Below are 12,961 nucleotides of genomic sequence, written 5' to 3'. Positions count from 1 at the left end.
TTTAGAAAGGAATCGTACTTGCGTATCTCTCGGCATGAAATTTCGTCCCATGCTGAGGGCACACGAGCAAGCCAGAAGGGTCTGCTCGATGGAGCTAGACATCCACCTAGCTTCAGCATAGGGGTGGTTGATCCTATGTACTCCTCCCAAGATGTGCTAGTCAATTTGACCCTACAATTGACAAGAAGAGAAAGTTTATCAGTAATTTAGGGCGGAACATGCCGATGTTGCCAGACAGTCCCGAATGTGTGGCTCTGAGAGCCGATATGAAAGGAGATCGACTAAATAGTCGATTACAGCATATTCATAAGAATAAAGTAGTTAAAGCTCATAGGGTTGTGTAAGAAGAATCAGTTATCGTTTAGGATGAATATCATTATTTAGACAAATATCGATCAATGGCAAAAGGATGTCAATAATGATTAATTTATGATAAGCCAATGACTGCAAGTAACCGAACCCCTTTTTATATAAAAGAAACAGCTTATCACCATTCAACCATTTAATAAAGATAAATCTAATGAACATATTAGTTCTCATCTATCGCTATGACCAGTGGGGCATGAGGCAGAATCATGCAGGCCGTAGAAACAATAATAGACTCGATGACCCTAACTTATTACTAATATCAGTGGAGCATGAGGCAGAATCATGTAGGTCGTAATACAATAATAAGATCATGGGGCTAACACATCTTTTAACCTATCCCTACTTCAATGATCTCGTGATGTGAATTGTTCATGAAAGCGCTCAATATTGGCTAAAACAGTCAATTCAAGCATAGCGCATAGTTAATGTCGTGCCCTCTCAGGAACAGATCTACCAAATAACGATCCCCACTCCACGGTGCTAACAGTGGGGTGTGAGATAGAATCACACAGGCCGTGATAATAGGTCATACAACAGTTTTCGCTAGCCAATAGATCTACTCAAGATCAGACATACCTTATGATGAGGACATCACTCCTTTGGATGTACCAGCTAATCCTCCAACCGTCATGCAAGGTCCAATGACCCGGACTCGAATGCATCAACTCAATTTATAGGTGAGCTCGTTCTTAAGCGATCATTTTCATACTTTTGAGAATAGACTACTACCTAATGATGTTATCTTGCTTAGGAACATTGGAGAGGGTCAAGAGGGACTAAGAGGACGTGGAGGAGGTGATGATGACCAGCAAGGACGTCCAACATAAGCCGGAGGCCCAGTCCAACACAAATTTGAGTCTGCCTCGGCCTCCAGGACCAGTCTGTCTTAAACTGGTCGCCCAGGACGCATCCGGACTCTGTTTTCGATGATCCACATATGGATGGAAAGCTAATTTGATAAGGAAGCTAATCCAAGTAGTTTCACATCAAAAGCTATTCGGAATCAACAGGAATCATCGAAACAACTCAGCGTCCAGAATCTGCTAGGGTGCTGCGACACCGTCTTTTGATCCGTTGGACCATGTATCGAGTTTGGGCCCATTAGGGGCGCGTCCAGGGGTCTTGCACGACCCTAGAGTCTTCATAAACAACCGCTGCCCCTCCATTAGGGTTTGGGGTTTTGCTTAGATTATTCTGTCAAGAAACAGTTTCACCGTTCTTCGGTTTGTGAGACCCCAACTCATGAGATTAATCATTCATCTGCAATTTGGTTGCTTTCTTTCTTGTTCTTGCTTGTGTTCTTTGTTGTGCAGATAGGGATTAGCCTTCTTGGTGAGGTCAACCTAGTCCGTGACTTGGTTGATAACCAGAGGAGCTATGGTGCTAAGATTGTAGGGTTTGATCTTTCGATCTAAAGCCGGATCGGTGTGTCATTCTCTGCCACAATGCTAGTTACCATCACCTGATGGAAGATCGGGATCCCCGTCCCATTACCTTAACCGCACGCTATGCACGATCAAGATTGATATAAAATAGCCGATAAAATATAACTCATCGTTTAAAGTGCAGATTAGATCAGTTTAGATTAACAAACGATAGGTTAAACAAGATATGAGGCCGATCTAGATCAATCCCAACCGGGCGAAATAATATTGCTGTAATTAAATAAATAATAGAAGCAATAAGCAATATCGGTAACTTAATGAATCTATCCAAAGGAACGCCACCCTTAGATAGAGTCGATAACTTGACCTTAATCTAGTTCGAGCAGTGGAGGTCGATCGGATCGATGCAGCCTTACTTGAACTAGACAAGAATCGATAACTAACTTATACCAGAATCGCAGTGGAGGTCGACCGGATCGATGCAGCCGTACGAACAGAGGTATAAGCCATGATCGTACTTACAGACAAGCAGTGGAGGTTGATCGGATCGATGCAGCTGTACTCGCTGAAGAACTTGCCAAGATCTATTCTACTCCTACTCCTAAGGGGTGGCCGGAGCCAAAAAAAAAAGTAAATAACTTGTATTAGATTGATTATGTGTACTTTTACAATGGTCGGGGGCTTATATTTATACCCCTAGGCTAAAGACTCCTAACTGTTCATAACGTACAAGTCTTGTCTCAAAAAAATATCTAAAAAGAAAATATTAAGATACAAGGACTCTAGCTTTCCCTTATGTAGAATCCTTACCAATAAAACCTCTTTGACTAACGCATCCTTTCTTGTTTCAGCTCAACCGGCAAAGCCCTGCAAGTACATTACCTTGCTAATGAATATATGTATATTCCTAATAGCCGAACAAGCAAGCCTAGTGATCACGTATATGCATATATATCTCCTTTGCTTTAATCAGCATCCACGTTAAGCCCCACATGCATGTATGTGACTCTTTTATTTGCTTGCCTCTTCCTTGTACGTCATTTAAATTTCCTTGTGTAGCCAGGCCAGATAATATAAAAATACTATCTTTCTCAAATATCTAAGCCGGACTCCTTTCTTTTCCATCTCCTTGCAACATCCGCTTTCTCTCGTCTGGCCGAGCCTAGATACGGCAATTATTGCAAGGTATATATGGTATGCATCTTGCATGTATACGTATCTTAATTTAGACACGTATCTTAATTTAACCATCTTGTCTGGACACATCCAAATTTAGCCATCTTGCTTGCTTGTACCCAGCTATAAGTATGCCAATGATAATTAAACTAGTTTGCCGATTCATATTGGAGATCTAGCCAGCATGCATTCCTCGAATCGGCCCTTTAAACTCAATATTCATCAAATTATCAGCTTTCTTCTGTAGTCTTTCATTGACAATAACATTACTAATTTTTGGTGTCAACACAGCCCCCCTAGTTCGAAGTATGAATTTTCATGCTTCGAACTATTTCGATCCGATGGTCTTCTTTTCCCCAGCCGATGACATTTGGTCACGATCACTAAAAGCCGCATCAGCTCCATCTTCTTTTTTATCTTGATAACTTCAAAATTGATCTTTCTCTACATCTCCGTTCATCTGCTTTAGTCAATTAGGAGCTGGCCCCCCGAGTTTGACCATAGCAATACAAGTTAACCGGTAGTACGAGAATATGCTGCATAAAAGTTGAGGTATTCTAGCCGATAGTCTTCTTCCAAGGAGCCAAGGAATTTACTGGCAGCGATATTACCTTATTCCAAGCCTCACCTACACATGTGTACTTTGAAGTGTCTACCATACCATCTTGGGTGGTTGAGGAATGGAATGGATTAGAATCCAGTCATCCTCGCTTCCCATGCTCAGAAAACTTGTGTTTTTGAAAGATTTTTAAATTAAAACATAGCTTTGCCCCTCAAATAATTCTCTCAGATCGCTCAATGTGTATAGTTCCTTGTCAAAGCATTGTTTTGTCTCTTCTTATCCTACTTCTAAAAAGCTTATGTAGAGTTTTAGGTAGGGATAAAATATGTAGCGTACTTACCTTGCATATATTGTAAGGTCAAATCCTAGATCCAAGGAGAGAAATGTCATACTCTTAGATCAAGATGTGCATGTGCGTGGAATATTTGGTGGCTAACCTAATTCTACTATGCTTTTTGAAATATATTTCTCTCTTATGAAATATTTTTACGAGAACATGGGCTATCTTTTCTCATTTCTTTCCTTTTTCTCCTTTTTACTTTGGACCTCTTTTGTGTCCATCTTTTATATTTTGCATAACTCATGTCCCTTTTTACAACAAATTTTGAGAGAAATATTATCAAGAACTTGGAGCATTTATTCTAATGAAACCTAGCAAACATTTTTTTTCTTCTCCCAGTGTAGGAGCAGAACATTTTGAGGTAAATGAAAAACATGTTTTTGTGTACTTCCAGTATAGAAGCAGCACATATATGTGGCGTGTATGTGATTTTGATCTTAGGAGCATGATAAATCTCTCAACATGGGTCAGCAAGACTTGACAAAACTCAACAAAGAGCAAGCAGCTTATGTGAAAGATTTTTAATGAGACTAATATATGGCTCTGGTAGGAAATTCAACATCATTGAGGAGACAAGCTATTGATTTTAAAATTTTGTAAGAAAATTTCCCAAGTACTTTGCAAAAAGAAGCAAAGTTTCTTTCATCATACCATATCTCATTCATCAACTAATTAGATAGCATGCTTTCCTTATGATAGATTGTTCACAAGTGATAGGAAAAACAAGAAATAAAGAATATGCGTACCTCTGCTTTGAACCGATGAATGCCTTTGCTCGGACTTTCCCTCAGTATGCATATATTAGCTGGACTTCGTTGGCCTTATGATCTCTGTGTTCCCAATCAAACATATGATATGGCATGACCACACGTACTTCCAAGATCTGATTCATCCTTTTTATGCCCACGTACATCATGTATATATATGCATGGAAATCTGACTTGCATGCACTACATAGAGGGCTCTATCGGCTTGATGTCTTGATCTTCCAATTCTGAGCCAATTGTGAGTAATCTTTCATTTTACTGCTTCTGACTTTTAATAAGGCGGTTGTCAGTTTCAGAAGTACCACAATCAGATCAAGTTGAGAACATAGAAAGAGCACTGCAAAAAATTTGCTTGCCGAAGCCACAAACAACAACAAAGGTCAGGGTTGGCCAAGAGGCTTCCTGTGTTGGCCATTGAGTGCGCTGTAGGTACATCATGGTAGTGCAGATGCCCTTGTTGTTGTCATGACTGTCATTATTTTTGTTTTTGCTCTATAGGCGATACATATCGTATCAGTTTTTTCACATCTTCAGGCTTATTTTTGAACTAGAGGCGATATCCTTCTGGTACCGGCTATTAGAGCCGATGACTAAATGAATCGGCTATCAAGTGTTGATCAAATGTTAGGGTAATATTCCTTCAAATATGTTTCATCGATTGCTATTGATAGGTTGCACCAGAACTTTTTAGACCGAAGGTTAAACGATCGATCGATCCAGGCCAAGCATTTCATTAAGTGAAACAAAACTTCATGTAATAGATCTATCAACTCTGAATAGCACTTATGATTTGACTTAGCATTCACATACGTTGGCCTAAGCCTATCTCTAGGACCAATGCTTATTCTTGCTTAATCCAATGGCCGACCTGAAGCCGTGACTATTTACTAAAAAAACTCTCAGAGTCGATTGCTTGCATCGGCTGTTGACTTTCATTGCTAATTTTAATGAAGCCTCCTTCCCATAACTTGCCTAGAAAAGCATTTGAAGTCTGCTAGCTCCTAAAAGACTGGATCGGCTATTGCGATACTTACAGACTCATCAGCACGAACCAGTTCGACATCATCTCCATGCCATTGAATCAAACACTAATGCATGATCGATGGTACACAATAGTTCACATGAATCCAATCGCGACCAAGGAGCAAACTGTACGACCCTTTTCCATCTATGACGAAGAATGTGGTGAGCATAGTCTTACTCCCAATTGTTAGTTCGACATTCGTTGCCCCCGGGTCTTAGATGCATTACCTCCAAAATCCTTAAGCATCATGTCAGTCTTAATCAGATCTCCTAGTCCCTTGCCAAGCTTATGAAAAGTGGTGTAAGGCATGAGATTGATAGAAGCACCTCTGTCCACCAACATCTTATTCATCGGCTTCCCATCAACCAAACCTTTTACATATAAAGCCTTTAAGTGCCGATGCTTAGTTGGTTTATCAAATATTGCTTGATGTATGACCGTCAACTTGGCAACTATCTCTTCATACTCCGATTCATCAAAATCCAATAGACTTCTTGATCTATCAGATCTCTGATGGCAATAGAAAAGCCATTTGAATATTAGCCGATGGTTGCTTTTCTATCGACTGTTTGCTTAGCACACCATACTTAAGGTTGACTGGATGCCTGAGCCTGTTCCAACTCTCTATTCCTTAGGTGTTGCACCCTTCTCTTCTGGCTTCTTGTCAAACCTCTTGGACACCATTGGCCTTCCTCTCTTTTTCCAGTTGACGCTAGTATTCTTGATCCTTTAACCAATGCTGATAATCCTTTTCCTTCTACCACTGCCACTTGTTCAGTAGGATCTAAGATGTAACTCGTGGCTTTGTCACCCCATCTTTTGACGTTTCTCCTTGCTCATATCATCTCTTTTTCTTATCGCGATGTCTTTTAATTTCCCTGTATTTGTCAGTCGATATTTGCATCTTGGGATCAACTGTTCCAGCTTCTCTTGATTTGGTTGATGTTAGAACCTTAGTCTTTCCTTTGAGCAGCCTAGCATCAACCATGATTTGATCTCCTGAGAAAGGATTATCATTAATTTTTATTTTCTGAGGCGTATCAAATTTGAGTCTTCCTTGCTGAATAGCCCTCTGTATATGCTACCAGAAAATTCTACATTCATTAGTGGAATGAGAAGTAGCATTATAGAACTTGTAGAACTTCTTATTCTTCAACTGATCAGGGGGCAACATAACATGATTATCGGGCAACTTGATCTGTCCCTTTGAAAGGTCCTAATGGCTAGAGGGGGGTGAATAGCCTATTAAAAATTCTACAACAACACTTAACAAACTGGTTAGACAAATATAAGGCGAAACAAGTGTTGCGCTAGCCTACTAAAATAGCAAGCCACCTACCACAATTCTAGTTTGTATAGTTTCTATCCACACAATAGCTATGTCACTACACTAAGTTAGTGTGCTCTCAAAGGCTAACTAATGAGCCACACTAACCAAACTAACAAGCTCTCACAACTAGCTAGAATAAAGAGCTTGACAACTAGATTGCGGTAATGTAAAGAGAGTGAGCAATTTGTTTATACCACCATGTCGAGGAAGGAGCCAATCAATCACAAGAATGAATACCAATGAAGACCAATCACCTTGGAATCAAATGATGACACAATTATTTTTTAACGAGGTTCACTTGCTTGCCGGCAAGCTAGTCCTCATTGTGGTGATTCACTCACTTGGAGGTTCACGAGCTAATTGGCATCACACGCCAAACCCTCAATAGGGTGCTGCACAACCAACACAAGATGAGGATCACACAAGCCATGAGCAATTGACTAGAGTACCTTTTGGCTCTCCACCGGGGAAAGGTCAAGAACCCCTCACAATCACCATGATCGGAGCTAAAGACAATAACCAACCTTCGCTCGATGATCCTCGTTGCTCCAAGCCGTCTAGGTGGTGGCAACCACCAAGAGTAACAAGTGAATCCCATAGCAAAACACGAACACCAAGTGCCTCTAGATGCAATCACTAAAGCAATGCACTTGGATTCTCTCCTAATCTCACAAAGATGATGAATTAATGATGGAGATAAGTGGGAGGGCTTTGGGTAAGCTCACAAGGTAGCTATGTCAATGCAAATGGCCAAGTAAGAGAGCTTGAGCTAGCTATGGGGCTTAAATAGAAGCCCCCATAAAATAGAGCCATTGTACCCCTTCACTAGGCACAACACGGGGTGACTGGACGCACCGGTTAGATTGACCGAACGCTAGACCTCAGTGTTCAGTCGCGCGATGCACGCCACATGTCCCCTTTCTTCAAATACTGAGCGCCCAATCCCAATGGTCAAGTGATGATCGGACGCAGCAGCTTAAAGTGACCAGACGCTGAGCATCCAGAGACGACTTTTCATGACCGGACGCTTGACCGAACACAGCCAGCGTTCGGTCAGTCACCCTCAACACTGTGTGTTGCCATGTCAGTAGGACCGAAAGCAGCCTTCCAACGTCCGGTCAGTTTGTGACCCAGCGTCCGGTCAAAGACTGATGCTGCGCGCCCTCTGCTACCCCTGACCAGATGCACCGGTCCAACCAAGACTAGCGTCTGGTCACTTATAGTGACCTCCGTCTTTTCTGTCTAGGGCACCGGTGGCACCGTCGGACTGTCCGCACTCCACCGGTGGAGTTCCTAACCCTTGCTCAAATATGCCAACCACCAAGTGTATCACCTTGTGCACATGTGTTAGCATATTTTCACAAATGTTTTCAAGGGTGTTAGCACTCCACTAGATCCTAAATGCATATGCAATGAGTTAGAGCATCTAGTGGCACTTTGATAACTGTATTTCGATACGAGTTTCACCCCTCTTAATAGTATGACTATCAAACCTAAATGTGATCACACTCTCTAAGTATCTTGATCACCAAAACAAAATAGCTCCTACCATTTATACCTTTGCCTTGAGCCTTTTGTTTTTCTCTTTCTTCTTTTCAAGTCCAAGCACTTGATCATCACCATGGCATCACCATCATCATGGCATGATCTTCATTTGCTTCACCACTTGGAATGTGCTACCTATCTCATGATCACTTGATAAACTAGGTTAGTACTTAGGGTTTCATCAATTCACCAAAACTAAACTAGAGCTTTCAATCTCCCCCTTTTTGGTAATTGATGACAACCCTTTCACAAAGATATGAATTAAAATTCAATTGAATCTATGTTGCTTGTCCAAGCATATTTACTATGTGTAAAAGGATATGGACAAGTTTCATGAACACCAAATGGTAGCAATTGCTCCCCTTACATATGTGCTAAGAGTTTGGATTGTAGCTTGCACATATGCTTAGATAGGAAATATAGGAGACAATGTCTACCAAATGATGCTAAGGTATAAAAGATGGACCTTTGAAGCGTGATACCAATTGGAGTGTACCATTATACCATCCTTAGAACCATGGTTAGCTTGATACCACTTGGAAACACTTGGAAATGAAATCACTAGATAACCTATGCATGCTAGATTTTCATTTCATCATTCAAACCTACAACTAGCATACACCACACAAGCATGGATTTTGAAATTTAAAACTTGTGTCATGTAAGCAAACATATGAAATGCGCATTCAAATGCACCATACAAGTTCATGAGCTTGCTCCCCCTACTTGTGTGCTCAAAATTTTAATTGATCCTTTTCCTTTTATCATATCTCTTGCCATATCTCTCCCCCTATGTCAAGTTCTCCCCCTATCACTTATATCTTTATTTATTTCCCCCTTTATTGTCTTTTCACCATCTTAGTACATTAATATCTTTGTTTTTCTCCCCCTTTATCATCAATGACCAAAAAGGTTTAAACAATAGATAGGTTGAGATTATCAAAGTCAATCAATGGGGTGAGGATCAATTTCCCAAATTTGGTTCAATCTAGAATACTTGCCAAAGACATTTAACTCAGTTTGATCCAAGGACAAGCTTCTTCATACCTCCAAATAAGGGTTATCTTGTACCATGTTGAGTTTAACACTTAGAGCTCATTTTCTAGATCAAACACTAGGTTTACAAGCCCATAAACATGTCATATGCTACCACTAGATCAAGTCAAGCATATAAGCAATAGTGGTATCATATAATCATCAAATTCATTTGATTTTCATGAATGATCCTATTAAATGTGAAAGATATCTAGATGCACTAAACATGTCCTTAGCAAGGATGTATGTCATGCCAATCAACTTTTACCTTAGATTGCTCGAAGGAGAGGCATGTCATATAAGTGGGGGGGGTGCATCAACACATATTTGAGAAATCCAATATGTTCAACTCATTTCTTAGCTTGCAAAACCTTTTCTCATCTAATGGATTGGTGAATATCGGCAAGTTGATCTTCGGTGCCTACACTCTCAATGCAAATGTCCCCTTTTTGTTGGTGATCTCTTATGAAATGGTGGCAGACATCAATATGCTTTGTTCTTGCATGTTGAACCAGATTGTTGGTCAACTTGATTGCACTCTCATTGTCACATAGCAATGGCACTTTCTTGAACTTGATTCCAAAATCACTCAAAGTGGTCTTCATCCAAAGTATTTGTGCACAACAACTACCGGCAGATATGTATTCGGCTTTGGCGGTTGATAATACAACACTATTTTACTTCTTTGATGACCATGAGACAAGTGATCTTCCCAACAATTGACATGTGCCCGATGTGCTTTTCCTTTTAACTTTACATCCCGCATAATCTGAGTTGGAGTATCCAACTAGCTCAAACTTTGCTCCTTTGGAATACCATAAACCAACATTTTATGTATGCTTCAAGTACCTCAATATTCTCTTTGTAGCCTTCAAATGACTTTCTCTTGGTGAGGCTTGAAATCTTGCACACATGCATACACTAAACATGACATCCGACCTTGATGTAGTCACATAGAGTAGGCTTCCAATCATAGACCAATACAATTTTTGATACACCATGTTGTCACTTGCATCACTATCTAAGTTGCCATTTGTTCCCATTGGTGTGCTAATGACTTTACTATCACTCATGCCAAACTTCTTGATTATGTCCTTGATATACTTGCCTTGACTCACAAATGTACCATTCTTCAATTGCTTGATTTGAAGACCAAGGAAGTAACTTAACTCTCTAATCATGGACATCTCAAACTCATTAGCCATCATCTTTCCAAACTCATCACAAAAGTCTTGATTGGTTGATCCAAATATGATGTCATCAATATAGATTTACAACACAAACAATTCTTTTCCAATCTTCTTGATGAAAAGAGTGTGTCAACCTTGCCCATTATGAACCCTTTAGAGAGTAGGAAGTCCCTCAATCTCTCATACCATGCTCTAGGTGCATGCTTCAAGCCATACAATGCCTTCTTCAACTTGTACATATGGTCGGGCTTCTTGTCATCTTCAAAACCGGGAGGTTGCTCAACATACACTTCTTCATTGATGTAACCATTGAGAAATGTGCTCTTAACATCTATTTGATAGAGCTTGATATTGTGGACACAAGCATAGGCTGGCAAGATTCTAATTGCTTCCAATCTAGCAACTGGGGCATATGTTTCTCCAAAGTCAAGACCTTCAACTTGTGTATAGCCTTATGCTACTAATCTTGCTTTGTTCCTTACTACTATCCCATCTTGATCTTGCTTGTTTCTAAAGACCCATTTGGTTCCAATCACATTGTGTTCCTTTGGTCTCTCTACTAATTTTCATACTTGATTTCTTGTGAAGTTATTCAATTCTTCATGCATAGCATTCACCCAATCAACATCCTTCAATACTTCATCTATCTTCTTTGGTCCAATGGATGACAAATGAGAAGTGCTCATAAAATGAAGCCAATCTAGATCTTATTTGTATACCTCTAGAAATATCACTAATTATAGTGTCTAATGGATGATCCCTTGCAACATTGGTTGGTTGGAGGATTGGAACTTGATTGCTTGCACTTGCTTGATCATTGGGTTGAGATGATGTACTAGCCACTTGATCTTGTTCATTATCATGAGAGCCACTTATACTAACTTGATTTGTATCATCTTGCACATTTGACTTAGAGAGCACTTGCACTTTATCATCTTCATCATCATTCACTTGCCTAGGCCTCAATTCACCAACATTCGATTTCTTCATGGCATTTGAAAGTTGCATCCTCTACGATCTTCCCAGGTCTCCTTCTGCTTGTGAGACCTCTTGGTTTCATCAAATTCAACATCATGAACTTCCTCACGAGTACCACTTTCCAAATTCCAAACTCTATATGCTTTGCTAGTGGTTGATCAAGTGGAATCCTTTATCATATTCTTGTAGCCCATCTAGTGCCTTTCTTAATATATCATTTGCAACAAGACCAGAATATGCATTGGCTTTACCATCAAGAGCCATATGTGCTTCTCTTCAATGGTTACATCAGAGGCGTTGCATAGTAGCAGCAGTTAGCTCGGCCCAAGATTTCACATTGTACTCACTAGCTCTTGCCATATCAAGAGTGTTCATTCCTCTCATGATTTGTTGTGGAGTGTACTTGGCCGAGAATTGATGTCTAATTCCAAATTCATCACACAACTCATCAATTTTAGTGTTCTTGAACTCACTATCATTGTCACTTCTAACTCTTTTAATGGTTGTTTCAAACTCATTGTGAATGCCCTTGACAAATGATTTGAATGTTGCAAACACATCACTCTTGTCCACTAGAAAAAATACCCATGTGTATCTAGTGTAATCATCTACTATCACAAAGCTATATTTGTTACCACCAATGCTAATGTATTGTGTTGGCCCAAACAAATCCATGTGCAATAACTCAAATGCTTTACTAGTGCTCATCATGCTTTTCTTAGGATGGGTGTTTCCAACTTGTTTTCCGGCTTAACAAGAGCTACAAAGCTTATCTTTTTCAAACACAACATCTTTCAAGCCTTTAACCAAGTCATGCTTAACCAATCTATTCAATTGTTTCATTCCAACATGACCAAGCCTTCTATGCCATAACCAACCCATGCTAGACTTAGTGAACAAGCATGTAGATAATCTAGCTTCACTAGCATAGAAATCAACCAAGTATAGATTCTCATATCTAAAACCTTTGAAGATCAAGTTAGAGCCATCTACACTTATGATCTCTACATCATCAACCCCAAATATGCATTTGAATCCAAGATCATATAATTGAGCCACGAATAGCAAATTGAAGTTCAAGCTCTCTACTAGCAACACATTGGATATGCTCATGTCATTAGATATTGCAATCTTACCAAGCCCTTTGACCTTGCCTTTGACATTATCACCAAATGTAATACTATCATAACCATCATTGCCATTGGTGTTGATTGAGTTGAACATTCTTGCATCATCGGTCATGTGTTGAGTGCACCCACT

Source organism: Miscanthus floridulus, chromosome 6 (assembly GCF_019320115.1).
Source record: "Miscanthus floridulus cultivar M001 chromosome 6, ASM1932011v1, whole genome shotgun sequence".
NCBI classification, from domain to species: domain Eukaryota; kingdom Viridiplantae; phylum Streptophyta; class Magnoliopsida; order Poales; family Poaceae; genus Miscanthus; species Miscanthus floridulus.
This window is presented reverse-complemented; position numbering follows the sequence as displayed.